The following is a 13,139-nucleotide window of genomic DNA, read 5'->3' on the forward strand; positions in this document are numbered from 1 at the left end:
AAAACCAATTTATAGAAATCCATTTTCTTTATATCTGCTGGGTCTGTGAGACTCCAGAACTCACTGGGAACATCACACAGCATCTTCCACTCTAAATAATGGGTTAAAATCTGGATTACAACATTGAAAGTACGGGTAAAAATAAGAGCATTTTTAAGAAAGGAACAAAAATGCAAACTACAGCTGCTGTCATTCCCCTGTTCTCATTTTTATCCTGCTCTCCTGAGGAAACAAGGCCTAAGCGGTCAGGTCATTTGTCTGGCTGTTCTCCCGTGATCACTTTAAGCACATGGCTCAGTATCCACCAGCTTTGAGGAGCAACAGGTCATGCCAGTGCCCAGGCCTCCTTCGGTACCGTATATATTCCTGATGCATGTGCTCTTTGGTCTGACAGTGGCTAAGACATTGCATACTCCTTTACACAGTATACCTAACAGGTCATGCCTAGACCTAGATCAGCTATAGCACCTGCTGCCCCAAAAGGGAAAGAAGAAAAACAAAGGCTCAGGAGTCCTGCGTTTCCACCTCCTGCTTACACCTTTGACACCTCTGCATGGGAGTAAATAAAGGCAGATGGAATTACAATATATGGCTCAAGAACTCCTCTCCAGAAGTACACTATTAAGTTACTGAGCTTTGTTTTGTAGCCTTGCTGCTTGTTACTTGAGAAAAAACTCACCATAAGGCAGGCATGACTGAATTTTGCTGCCCAGTGACTGAGTGCCAAAATTTGATTCAGAGGTGGCACAGAGCAGCTCCGGGCATCCCCTTCAGACACTCACAGTCACAGGGAAGCCCTGTGTCCATGGCCAGAAGTGTAGAGCAAATTCTCCTGTGCTTTTGCCTTCGTTTGCCTGATTCTCAGCTGTCCTGCCAGAAAATACAGACATCACCGCTCCCCTAAGCTGCCTGTGCCACACTGGAAGGGTGAGGATGCTGAGCTGACAGAGCAACCATCCAGCTGATACCCCAGTTCTCTATAGGAAACCCATCCTTTCTCTATTTCTCTTGCTCTCCCAGCCCTGCTCATCCTCCATTGTGCAATACTGAATCCAGCTAGAGCACAGGGTTGTCTCACCTATGCAGCTCTGGGCACCACAAAGTGTAATTTGGGGGTCCTGACCATCTCACGAGCAGTCACTCCCTCCCCAGGCTGAAGGCACCCCCACCACCACTTCTCCTCACAAGGAGCACACACAGTCACTATCCCCTTTCTCCTCCCTGCAGAGAGGGCTCTCCCCACCTCCCTCCCAAAAGAGAGGCTCCTACCTATGCTTTTGCATTTAACAACTCTTCATACAACCAACCATTTTTCATTCTCCATACAGTATCAGCTTTTCCTACAATGGCATCTACATTACATCTGCGCACTTTTGATATTTATAACAGTTACCTTCCTCTTTGTTTGGTACATATGCTTTCTTTTTCAGTATTTGTTCTGTTCTCCCTGCTCAAAGATATGTCAAAAGGCAAAAGTCCATGTAATTGTTCCATCTCTAATATGGGGTATACTTGCTAAGAAATGTACTCAGCTATATTTTCTGTATGCTAACTAAATGACACAGAGTATCTTTATCGTTCTTCAGAAAGTAAAAGAAGCTTTGTTTCAATGAGGAACATTTCAGATATAAAAATTAATGGAAAACCTATTTTCTGGATTGGAGGAGGAGTAAAAAGTCTGCAGTTTTCCTATGCCCTTAATATCTTACCGGGTCTAGTTTCTGTGACTGAATTTTAAATGCAGTGTAAGAGGATAAATAGAGTGTGAAAGATTGTTTAGCTCTTAATTTTTCCTGTGTTTATGTCTGGATTTTATGTTATAGTCAATACTCTTAAGCCTATTTGAAAATGAATCTCGAGTGAACAGGTGATAGATAATGGAGCAGCGATTCCTCTGCCTCCATTTATGCTTTCACTTATACAGTTAATTGAAAATAGGAACTTACTCAGTAACATTTTTCAAGGCACACACTATTAGAGAGCACTGGCATCATGCAGCAATTTGTCTTTTGGTTCACTGGCACTTCATAAAGTCTACAAGTTACAGAAAATACAAGCCCTTAGGTTTGCCCAGAGACCAGAGCTGATATAATAATAACGTAGCTGTCACTCTTCACATTTGTCACACTTGCCTTAAGTTAACAATCTTTTCCCACCAAACCCGCCATCATCCTTCATTTTTCTTCAGTTTTTGGTATGAGCTGTCACATAATGTCCAGGAATACAAACACTGTATTTGTTATTATTATTTAATTCTTATTGGTATGCACCAAAAAAAGGAAGTTGCAAAACTCTACACAACCACAACTGAGAAAAAAATATCTTTGTAAAGATCTACTGTGCTGGTGCTCCTGCCTTTCTTAACTTACTTTCCCCATCTAGAACTATAAAGGCAGCACTGCATCTCAAAGTGCTGATCCAAATGGATCAAAGAATATGGAGGACGCAACCAGTACATGACTGGAAGAGAGACACATAGATATGGCCTTCTTTCTGCTGCAAGCCCTTGTGTCATCCTGTTGTCCTCCCCTGCTAACAATGAAATGTAAGGCAGTAGCTGTGTATCAAGTTGAGAGCGAGAGACATCAAAGCATGAGTGATTTCAGAAATTCAGAATGGATGGCAAACCTAACTCGGAGAATAATCCCTCCGGGAGTAATCCGCTGCAAAAAGCACACTGGAAACCAAAAGCAGAACCTTGAGGATGAGGTGATGCTTAAACATGAATTGCCTTTATAATCCTATGAAACCTCAGATCGTGATTGGAAACGGCTAAAAAGATGATTCACAGCATTTGGCACAAATGTATCCACATGCCTAAAATAAGGCACATGATTACACACAGCTATGCCAGAAACTGTATTATTAATTTGAGCTTCTCAAAAAAAAAAAAAAAAGTGCAGTAAGAAAAACCTGAATTCTGTTTCCAAAGAGTTCAGTTTTCTGTGAAACAAACTGAGCCCTAACATCAATGGCATTGCTGTTTCCATAGGGAATTACTTTACCTAGACTACAATAAAAACAAATGTTGCCAACAAAACACATGGTTTCACAGTTTGTGATTTGACAAAGGAGCAATCTCAAGAAAAAATTGCCTAAAACATGAGGCTTTCTTAGAAGATGAAGGACAAGCAAGATGTAACAACATAGATAGAGGTGGGTTTTCTTAACACCTGAAATTTCTGTTAAACCTTAAAAAAGAAAGCTCTCCTTTTGCAGCCTCGACACTGAAATGCTGGACTGACACAGGAACACCTGCAGTGAAAATAGAACAAAAAAGGTCTCCCCATTCCACAGGTGGGAGGGCTGAGGGAGGGATTTCAGCCCTTCACCGGCTCCCAATGCTCAATCTCTCACCACACAGTCCCAGCAGAGTCGTTCTCCGTGTTGGGGTACAATGGTTGGGCGTCGGTGGGTTTGGGTATGTGACAAGGGCACGTGGGGCAGCGGGTGGGGGCATGTAAGGATGCTATGAGGGGCTGGAGGGAGGGTTATATGGAGGCTGAAAAAAAATCCATGGGCTCCTCTGATGGAAAAGGTTCAACATCATCCTCACATCATATGGTTAAGCACACCAGATTCTGCAGCCAAAGGCAGACAAGGTGATGACGTGGCCAGTGCTACCGGCAGGCTGCATCCCACCCTTGGCAGGGAGGTGTGACGGACCTTCACCCGGCTCTGCTCTGCCCCGCTCCTCGCTGCTGGCTTTGGCAGCAAGAGCTCTCCTGCCCTGGGGATGGTCACGGTCCAGATGGAAATGCAAAATGCCATGTCCAGTTTCCCCTGCAAGAGTTTAATGATGGTTTTGAGGGGGTAGGTACACAGCAAAGTTTTGGCATTGCCATTGCAGGGGGGTGGAATATAAAAGTTTCGTGGAAATCTTATATGTTGGGGTTGGAGGCAGATGGGGAGAAAGACCCTGCTGCCTGCATTTAAAAAGTCATGTTCTCATAGAATTAATATTTTTATGCCTTTGTCAGCCAAAGTCTTCATCTTCCTGATCATTAATGATATTTTTCTGACTGATTTGTAAATTAACTAAAGAAAATTGTATCCTTTCTCAAGATCTTCCCTGTCTTCTTGCTCTTGAACATCAGTATGGAAACCCAAAAGAAAAAAAACAAGCAGGCCTTTCACATTCAGAAATGGAAACTCCAAAGACAGAGTTGCCCTAATGCTAACAAAACCCCTGCCTGCTTCTGCCTGTCTATCACTACCTGAAAAACTGAGTAAATACAGACTTACCTTCCTACAGAGAGATTATTCAGCCTTCCTCACATGTCTTCTGAGAGCGACTGGGAAATTAAAACATGAAAACACTTTACTTCGGTAGAAATGCCAAAGATTACTAAGACTCGGGAAAATAGAGTGTTGATTATGATAAATGCGTGTGACCAAGTCTGGCCATGACTGTCAAGGGTCATACTATTGATATGCTAGCATACTACTGTTATACTATTACCTTCTTTGTACCTCCACCACTGCACAACATGAATTCTCCCTGAGCACGCACCACTAGCATCACCATCAACATCTACAGGCGCCCAAGCTTTGGCTTAGACACCTACCCACCCGGGTCCCTCCCGGCTGCCACCCCTTCCCCCCGCCGCCGGGGAGGTGACTCTCGGGACGCCTCACACCTAAGCGAGCCCCGGCCGGGGGCCCCGCTGCCTCTGCCCCCACTCCCCATGGCCGTGCAGCGGGGCCAGCTCGCCCGGGAGTGATGAACGCCGGCAGCAGCAGAGCGATGAACACCGCCTGGGCACTTGATGGCTACTGTGGGATGTTATGGCAAATAAATCCTATTTTTGCACCCCACCACACGCCCACCCCTTCTCTTTCACCTCTGCACAAAGGGGATGCGTGGGGACACACACACACACAAACAGAGAGATGGTGGCACTCAGCTGTGCTGCCTGGGCAGCGAGGACCAGGGGAGGCAGAGAAGAGGTGAAAGGGTTTAAAGGCAGGGATAAGGGCTGTGGCTTGCTCTGCATCCCGAAGGAATTGGGGGAACCTCCTTTTCAGCTAAAAGAATGAGATAAAGGTATTTGAGCACCTGCCACAGGCGAGCGGTGTATCTGAAAATAGGATTCATAGCTAGCAACTTTCCGTATCAAAATTATTTAGGAAGTAGACCTTCATTGTTTATTTATTTCATTGAATGAAAATTAAATGTCCACAGCATTAATTCCCTTGCTTGTTGTCATCCATTTAACTTGTATGTATATAGGAAATTCAGAGACGTGCAGTAACATTCCCCTGATGCTCTGGAAGTTTGATGCAAGAAGCAAGCACTGAACTGCCTAGGAAGTTTGTGTCTCTTTTCAACTCATTCCAGCTAGCATACAACTGGAGAGAAAGCCTTCAGTGTGTGTCCTGCATTCTGGCTCAGTAAGGATGCATGTATAGATCTTGAGCTTGACAGAATGGGGCTTGCAGCTTGTTCTTAAGTAGTGCAGAAATCATGGGTTAAGAAAGAAAGGACCCTACCAATAATGTTTTCTCATTTCAGAAACATTTCGGTCTCATTTTAATGTTCTAATACACCCACACAACTCAGATTAGGCTGTGGGAATAGTGATGGTGCAGCTTTGGAGCCAAGACCTGGAAAGAGTCCTGAAAAAAAAGCGAGGAACCACATCCTGGTTCTGCTGTGGTAAACTTGCACTGACTTCTGCAGGGCTGGGATTTCGCCCTGGATGAGACCGTGAATAATGGAAACGACAACAGGCAGTATATACACATGGTGTAAGTTTAGAAGAGTTAGAAGCATTTGTGATTCATGACATAACGAAGTACATTAGGAGGAAATTTTCCATAGGGAAAGGTTAGTCTATAATTATCCTCTCTGCAGGCTTCTTATCTTCCTTTGAAACACCTGGAATTAGACAGTCTTAAAGGCCAGGCACTGGATTCACAGGCTGTGCTCAAATAGCCATAATCATTAACAGAGCAAGGCAGAGTCTCTTCTACTTCATTCCTATGTGATATTAAAATGTGCTATTAGGAAAGGCCATGCTGTTTGATAAATACCTTCTTTCTTCCTAACCCTGGTTCACTGATATCAAACAGTTCCTAATATGTACAAGGAAAGTTTCTAACACAGAGGAATATTCCTGCAAAGCACTGAATATCCTTTCCTTTGACATTTTGCCTTTTCCTAAGACCTTTTGCCTTTGAATGCACTCAGTTTAGGCTGCTGGGGGCTTGGCACCCGATGAAGAAGCAGTGGAGGTGTGATTGTCACTAGCTGTAGCAACAGCCGGCACCGCCGAGTATCCCGATGGCAAAGGGCAAGGCTGGGCGCAACCCCGGGGAAGAGTTTTGTGTGAAATTTGGGGATTCTGGATGCCACCTAGAGGATTATCCTTGTCGTTGTGCTCCAGGCTGCTTCTCCTCAGGAAAAGTGCTTTTCCACCTTTCCTCGGCCCTGTGGGGAGTGAGGGGCATCGGGCGGGCAACCGCCAGCCCTGCTCCCGTTGGCGGCCGAGTGCTGAAGGCTCACGCTGAACGAGCCGGTGTGACCACTCGGCACGGTGCCACACCACCGGTGGGGCCTGGCTGGGGTACAGGAGGCACTGTAGTCCCATCAGACCTGATGATCAGCCCCAGATGGTGCCCCACACCAAACAGGGCTGCTCTGCTTCCCATCCTGGAGCTCCATGGGAAGCATCAGCCTCCAGAGAACCACACCCAACGTTTGGAAATTAATCCAGGCACCAGAAGGGCAACCCAGGCCTGGTGCTGTGCTTTAATTTCCTGTGGCTGTAGGCCATGCGTTTGCAGAATGCTTGTTCAGAGCCACTCAGGGCAGGGAATAAGTTTTACAAATGGATGCAGAAGCCAGTCCACCTCTTTGGACCTCTGCTGCTCGGGTGTGTTATCAGCTGCAGAACCAACACTCGGCTTTCACCTAAGAGGAGGTAGCCACATCCCTCAGCATGTGAGTTTTCTGTGGCAGGCTATGTGCAGAACCATCTAAGTGCCAACACTGCCCGTTGTTGCTGACAAGCTCGTGATGCTGGAGCCACCAAGTGACATTCTCAGAGTAGGCACTTGGGGTGTGATTGTGAGGCAATGCTGAGAGTTCAGGTGGATCAGATACAACCCTGCAAAGATAATATGGAGGGGGTGATTATGCCAGTCGCATCTGGGTTTGTGCCTGATGTGGCTGAAGCACCCTTCGGGATGTTGGAGACCAAGCCCAAATCTTGAGGTTCTGCAGGACCTCTGCTGCTCTGATTATCTGCGTGGTCTGTAGACAAATCACCAGCTGACCTCTCTTAGCTCTGTCCCCAAACTCTTTGTGTCCTTCAGAATTTAGGTACGCAATTAATCCAAAATTTGTTTGCTAATGTTTCTCTGAGGTTTCTTTTTAGCCTGTCTGCTGCTACACATTACAGCTTGTGAGAGGGGCTGAGTTTTCTGGATCCAGAGAGGGAAAGAATTGCATGACCCTTAAGATCTATTTTCAAGCTGTTCCAGAAATTAAAGACCTGGTGTGGGAATTAGTGGGTGACTATATTTGGTATATTTATACCCTTCTGGCCTATGAAACCTGCAAAAGGTCTGATACCTCTTCTCCTTCTTGCCAGAGGAGGGTGCAAACCCCATCTCTTCTGTCCCCATGCCAGCCTACTAAATGGAAAATCCACCTATTGGTGCTTGCATTGGATTTGCCATTATAGGAAAAACAGTGGTTTTGTCTGTGACTAGGACCATTTCTCGGGAAATTGCTTCATGAAAAGGGAATTAAAATGTCAGGCAAGAAACAGGTAATTGCCCTGGTCATCTCTAGCTTCCAACTTGCCTGGCACTGCAAAACATGTGGCAAGAGCAGTCAGGAAAGAGATACCACCTTACTTGTAAAATTAAATATGTCATCTGTACTTTACTGATTGCCAACACCCTTTGGTGCCTTGGAAATTCTCCTTCTTAGTCTCTTTCTCTTGTTTGAGGTGAAACACATAGCCATCGTCCCCAAGTACCACTTCTGTGTTTTCTGTCTGTTGCTGCACTACCTCCGGGGACGTTGATCATGTTGTCCACTTCCTCTGTGTCTCTGGCCCCTTAGGGCAAACCCTCACTCAGTGTACACTGAAATAAGGATGTGCAAAAGAGGTGAGAGCTTTTCACCCTTCCCCATCCTTCTATAGATACGTCCTATAGATGGGAATTCTCACTCTGGACTGGAGACCGGGATAAATTTATTTCAAAATAAGCCAAGATTTCCTATAGCAGGATCAAAAGTATCTAGGTTTACTGCCACACTACCCTTAAAGAGTATGCAGTGCCCATTAAATTGAGCGTGAAAAGGGTGGCTGATGGTCTTTCTGTCCTTGGCAGGGAGTCACTGCTGTATACGCTCACTGGAGAGCAGCACCGGGGAGAAAAGATGGAGCGGAGGCTGGGGAAGACAACCCGCAGCTGGAGGAACCTTTTTGGCCCCGCAGACCACAAGCAGCTGTAGCAGGACTTCCAGCACATCCTGCACAACAGCATCGAGAGGGCCCAGCAGAAATGGAACTTCGATTTCCTCTGAGACATGCCAGAGGAGGGGCTCCTGCAGTGGGAAGAGCTCGAAGGTCTAGAGGTGCCCACCTTCTACCACAGCTGCATGGTGGGAGATATTCGGAGACCACCACAGCACTTGAACTGGCCCCTGGGCAGGGGCTACAATAGTCACCACTTTTCTCAGGTGAGAAACCCAAAACTTCCAAGAAAACAGAGGGCAAGAGGATCTTGGAAGGGAAGAAGAGAAGACAGACATCTTTGGCAGGTGTGTGAAACCCTAGTGTAGCTCAGATGATCAAACCTGGTCCCAGCAGCTGCTTAGAAATTCTTTGACGGGCCCATAAATCGGTGTTGCTTTAAGAAAGTGCAATCCTACAAAGCATTATCTGAAGGAGAAGGAAGGCACACTCTAAATAATGGGTACGGGGCTTGTGTTTTTCAAAAGTGCCATGCCACAACCTCCCTCCTGACCCTGGGGGTCCATTTAGGACTTGTCACAGTCAGAGCAATAAGATAATGACCACTTCTTGTGGGAGGATAGTTGGGATGGTTAGAAGGGCTAGATGTTTAAAAAGGCAATCTAAGAAGGGCAGTGAGGTGATTTCTCAAGCAGGAGCCCAGCAGGAAAACAGGGTTGCCCATCAGATGGGAGTTTTTGGGGTTTTTGCTGGCTTATAGATCTGGCTGTGGGCACCATTTCCCAAGTGCAATAAGGAACCCCGTTCAGCCAGCTAAGCCTCAGGAGGAAGACCAGAAATCAGAGAAAGCAGCCAGGTCTCCTGCTAACTTCAGCTTTGATATTACACTCATTGAAGGCATTCAAGAATTTTAAGGGCAAATCAATCTTAAACTTGTCCCATTGGCAGAAGAGACTAGGTTTTCAGGTAACTGTCACCAAGACTTGCTGCCAGGAATGGGTTTCAGCATCCATAAAACAGCTTTAGGTTTTCGAAAGTCCTCAGCATCCTGCATGCTAAGTTCTTCTGAACATCTGGCCCCTCATTTTTTCTTCTCAACAGGATTTGAGCTTGTTCAAAAAAATACAATCCGGTATATTAGATTTCCTTCGTCCATACTGGGGTTTTGACTTATCCAAGACTGAGGTTTTCAAGACATAGGCCAAGGATTTTCTTTCAGGAGTCTGATGTGAGACACCAGCTTTGAAATTAGCTAGAAGATAATTGAAGCTAAGTTTTCAGGAAACACTTTTTCTGAACAGTGATGTTGATCTCAGTTAAGTCAGACAATAGACTAATTTGCTATGAAACTTAATTGCTAGTGAGAGGTTCAGGAAGAGGTTGGAGATTAATGAAGAGTGGAACATTGCACACTGGAGTACAGAACAATGATATTTAATGAGTGCTCTTTTCTTCTCCAAAGCACTTTACAGCCATTAACTAATTAACAGTATAATTTACAGGTAGGAGTACAGAAGTGTAATTCAGAGCACAATGTTGTGATGGTTTGAGGGAACTGCTGTTCAATTGTAAATCTCTCACTAGGTGTGTGGGAGTAAATTATGCAGATATTTCCAGGGGATATTTTTCTTCCGTTTTGTTTTCCTCGGGCAAGAAACATTTCATCAGGGGATGTGGAAACCAAAATACCACACTGCACGGTTTAACACTTTCCCACATGTGTTTTCATAAGAGAAAACACTTCAGTCTAACAACAGTACCCTTCTCCCCACGGAATATGGGTGTGCGAGACGGACCAGGAAAACTGTTTGCAGTCTTCTCTTTTGGTGAGGCATGGAGATCAGTCCCTCTCTCAATCCTTCTCTCATAGGTATGTACACACATCCTTCTTATAGCGAGCTGAAGGATGCATTAGAAGTTTCCCTCTGGCTGCAGGAACCTTGTCCCTCTAGGCATGACTGAAGTAATTCAGGCAAAACTGAGCCACAGAAAGTCATACCTACTGGTATGGTCTGACCCCACGCATCCACCCCTTCACTCATCTTCTGCCATCCCGTAATGAAAGGTTAGTTTAGAATTGGGATTTGAGGTTGGATTTGAACCCAGTTATCTGTGTTCTGCTTTGGTCAACAAGAACACTGTAATGCTTTACATTAGGATCCAACAATGTGCGTTTAATTTAGACTTTCAAAGACAGCTGTGGCCCATTAAATAAATATTGATATAGTAAAAACCAACCATGGGGTTTTGTGGACATTACCACCTCCACAGTGGAAAGAGCAGAGGCTTTCCTGCTGCATTTGACTACTCAGATGTAGAGAGAGCAAACAAGTAAGAAAGTAGATATTTTTCTTCTATCTCCCAACATTTTTATGTAGATGTTCTCCATCTCCATTCTCTCTTTTTCATTGTGGACTGAGTGTGGTTCTGCTCTGTTTTCTGGGAGAGTCTCAAATTCAAAAAGAAGCTCTGATACAGGATATAAGCTTTTTTCACTTTTTCATTTTTTTTTTTATTTTTTTTTTCGCTAATCAAGGTTGGCAAACCATACCAGCACTTTCACTCCTCTTCTCTTCCAAACCTTTTGGCTTGCCCAATTCTGATACACTTAGACCTTGGCTCTCCTGGAAGACATTCATAAATCCTTGCCTCCTTTGCTAAAGGTCAAAGAGAGAAAATTGGTAAAAATCATGTGTTTTCACTAGCAGGTCTTACTTCTGACGCAGATAGTTCATGCAAGATGGCTGGGAGAAAATGGGAAGAAAAGGAAAGCAGGCATTTAGGTCGGTATATTTAAACAACAAAAACATTTCCCTCCTAGGTCCCTGTGTCCAGGCTTTCCTACTGACAGGCTGCAGGCAGCATCCTCCTCGTTACCTTACTTATGCCAGTGCAAGTGCTCTTAAAAATCCTTCAGGCAAACCAACAGATTTCTATGGACTCTGTTTAGCATCTTAGATGGAGGCTAGACCATCTGAATATGGCTCTGGGGAATCTGCATTCCTCTGGCTTTTAAGTGCCTCCATCAATTTTGAAACTAGGCTCCAGTCTGAGCAGCTGGGCTCTTGCTAAAATTCTTCACAGGCAGAAATGGCAATACCAACTTCTTAAGTCTTATCTGAGTTTTATTGACTAAGCACGATTCGTAATACATTTATTTTCCTAAAATAAAATGAGGGATAGCTATATAGAAGTCTTTTAAATAGAAGTTATAAGTAGTAAGGATTACATATGGTAATGTAAGCTTTTTTTTCTTGCTGCTATTCCTCTCCTCTGATACCCCATTGAGAGATTGCAATCATTTATAGTAATAGCAGGATTTGCTTTTTTACAGAATTAGCAGTGCATGCTCCTGCTGGGGAGAATATACTCTCCTTGGGATCACGTTCTGCTCCAGAAGATGATCTTGGGGCTAACTCAGGTACTGCTGCGCTCCATTGCACTGTGCCATGCAGAGGTTTCCCTAAGGAAGTTGGCTGCAGGAATCTCGTTGCACAAACTTGGCTGTCAAAGCCTACAGAATTCCAGTCATCCCACCAGTAATGTCCTGCGTTGAAATTAATGCAAGACTTTATGCTGCAAGGACATGATAGTTGTTGCCAATTTGACTGTATAGAAAGCTCAAGTTTAAATATCACAGACCCCACATTTTCAACTGAAATTGAAGCAGATTCATTGCTATGAATACAATTTACACCAGGTAAATCCCATGAACTCTGAAGATAAGTAATCAACTAGCTTCAATTTCAGCTAATTCTGCCCCATGACAGTATGTATTTTTTTTTGTGTGAGGGTGGGAGGCAGGGAAGGAACTCATAGGGAAACTCCTGTGTTGTAATCACAGTTCTGTAGTTAAGGTTGATTTGCATTTGCACCTGAAACAGAGATTCAACCACATGTGCATATGAAAATGTAACGGATGTTCTCCCCACGAGCCACAGTGCTTACTCTCTGAGCAAACAATTAGTTATAATTCAGTAATAGTGCAAGGTTTTATGCAGTCCTTGAATCTGCAGTTTGATCTAATAAACAGAAATAAAGTGCCCCATGTATATAGCTCTTCTGATGTTGTTTTACTGAGTATTTTTTTTTTTACTTTTATGGAAGAAAAAAAAAAAATACTATTTCTGTCTGGAAAGCACTGCAGCAGTGGATCTAAGAGCTGGAGTGAAATGTCACATTGCTCAGCTTGCATAAGAGGGTCCAAAGTCTTTTGATGTCGACTGGATAAAAGCCAGCACATTTCCTTTGTTTTGGTTGTTATTACATAGCTTTATGTGGAACATGCTAAAGGTATTTGTTTTGTTCACTCGCAAGCCATAGAGAAGTCTAAATGATGACATCAGCACTAAAGTGAGATTTGAGAGATTCTTTGAAAAGCAGCTGTTACCAGTGTCATAGCCCTAATTCTGTTTATGTGTTGTTCTCCAGATTACTACTCAGCAAAGAAGTGTATCAAAATGAATATGCAAGCTGCTGCAAAGAAGTCAGCTTCTTGAAAGCAAGGAGAGGATTGCTCTGCACCAGGGAGGTTGGAAACATCTGCCAGGCTTCCCCAGCCTTCAAAAACTGGGTGTGCAGGCTGCAGACACTTAGGGGCATCCCACAGATATGTATTCCCAACAGCAGCAGTGAAAACAGAAAATACGTAATTGGGATGGGGTCAGGCCAAATCAACTGGAATCACTTTGATGAGAAATTACT

General features: G+C 44.3%; 1 pseudogene; it reads left to right on the forward strand.

The window, feature by feature from the left end:
* Nucleotides 1-7,454: 7,454 nt before the first annotated feature.
* Nucleotides 7,455-12,934, forward strand: LOC104365385 (annotated as a pseudogene).
* The last annotated feature ends 205 nt before the right edge of the window (nt 12,935-13,139 follow it).

This window comes from Tyto alba, unplaced genomic scaffold, assembly GCF_018691265.1.
Source record: "Tyto alba isolate M040663 unplaced genomic scaffold, T.alba_DEE_v4.0 Super-Scaffold_21, whole genome shotgun sequence".
Taxonomy (NCBI): domain Eukaryota; kingdom Metazoa; phylum Chordata; class Aves; order Strigiformes; family Tytonidae; genus Tyto; species Tyto alba.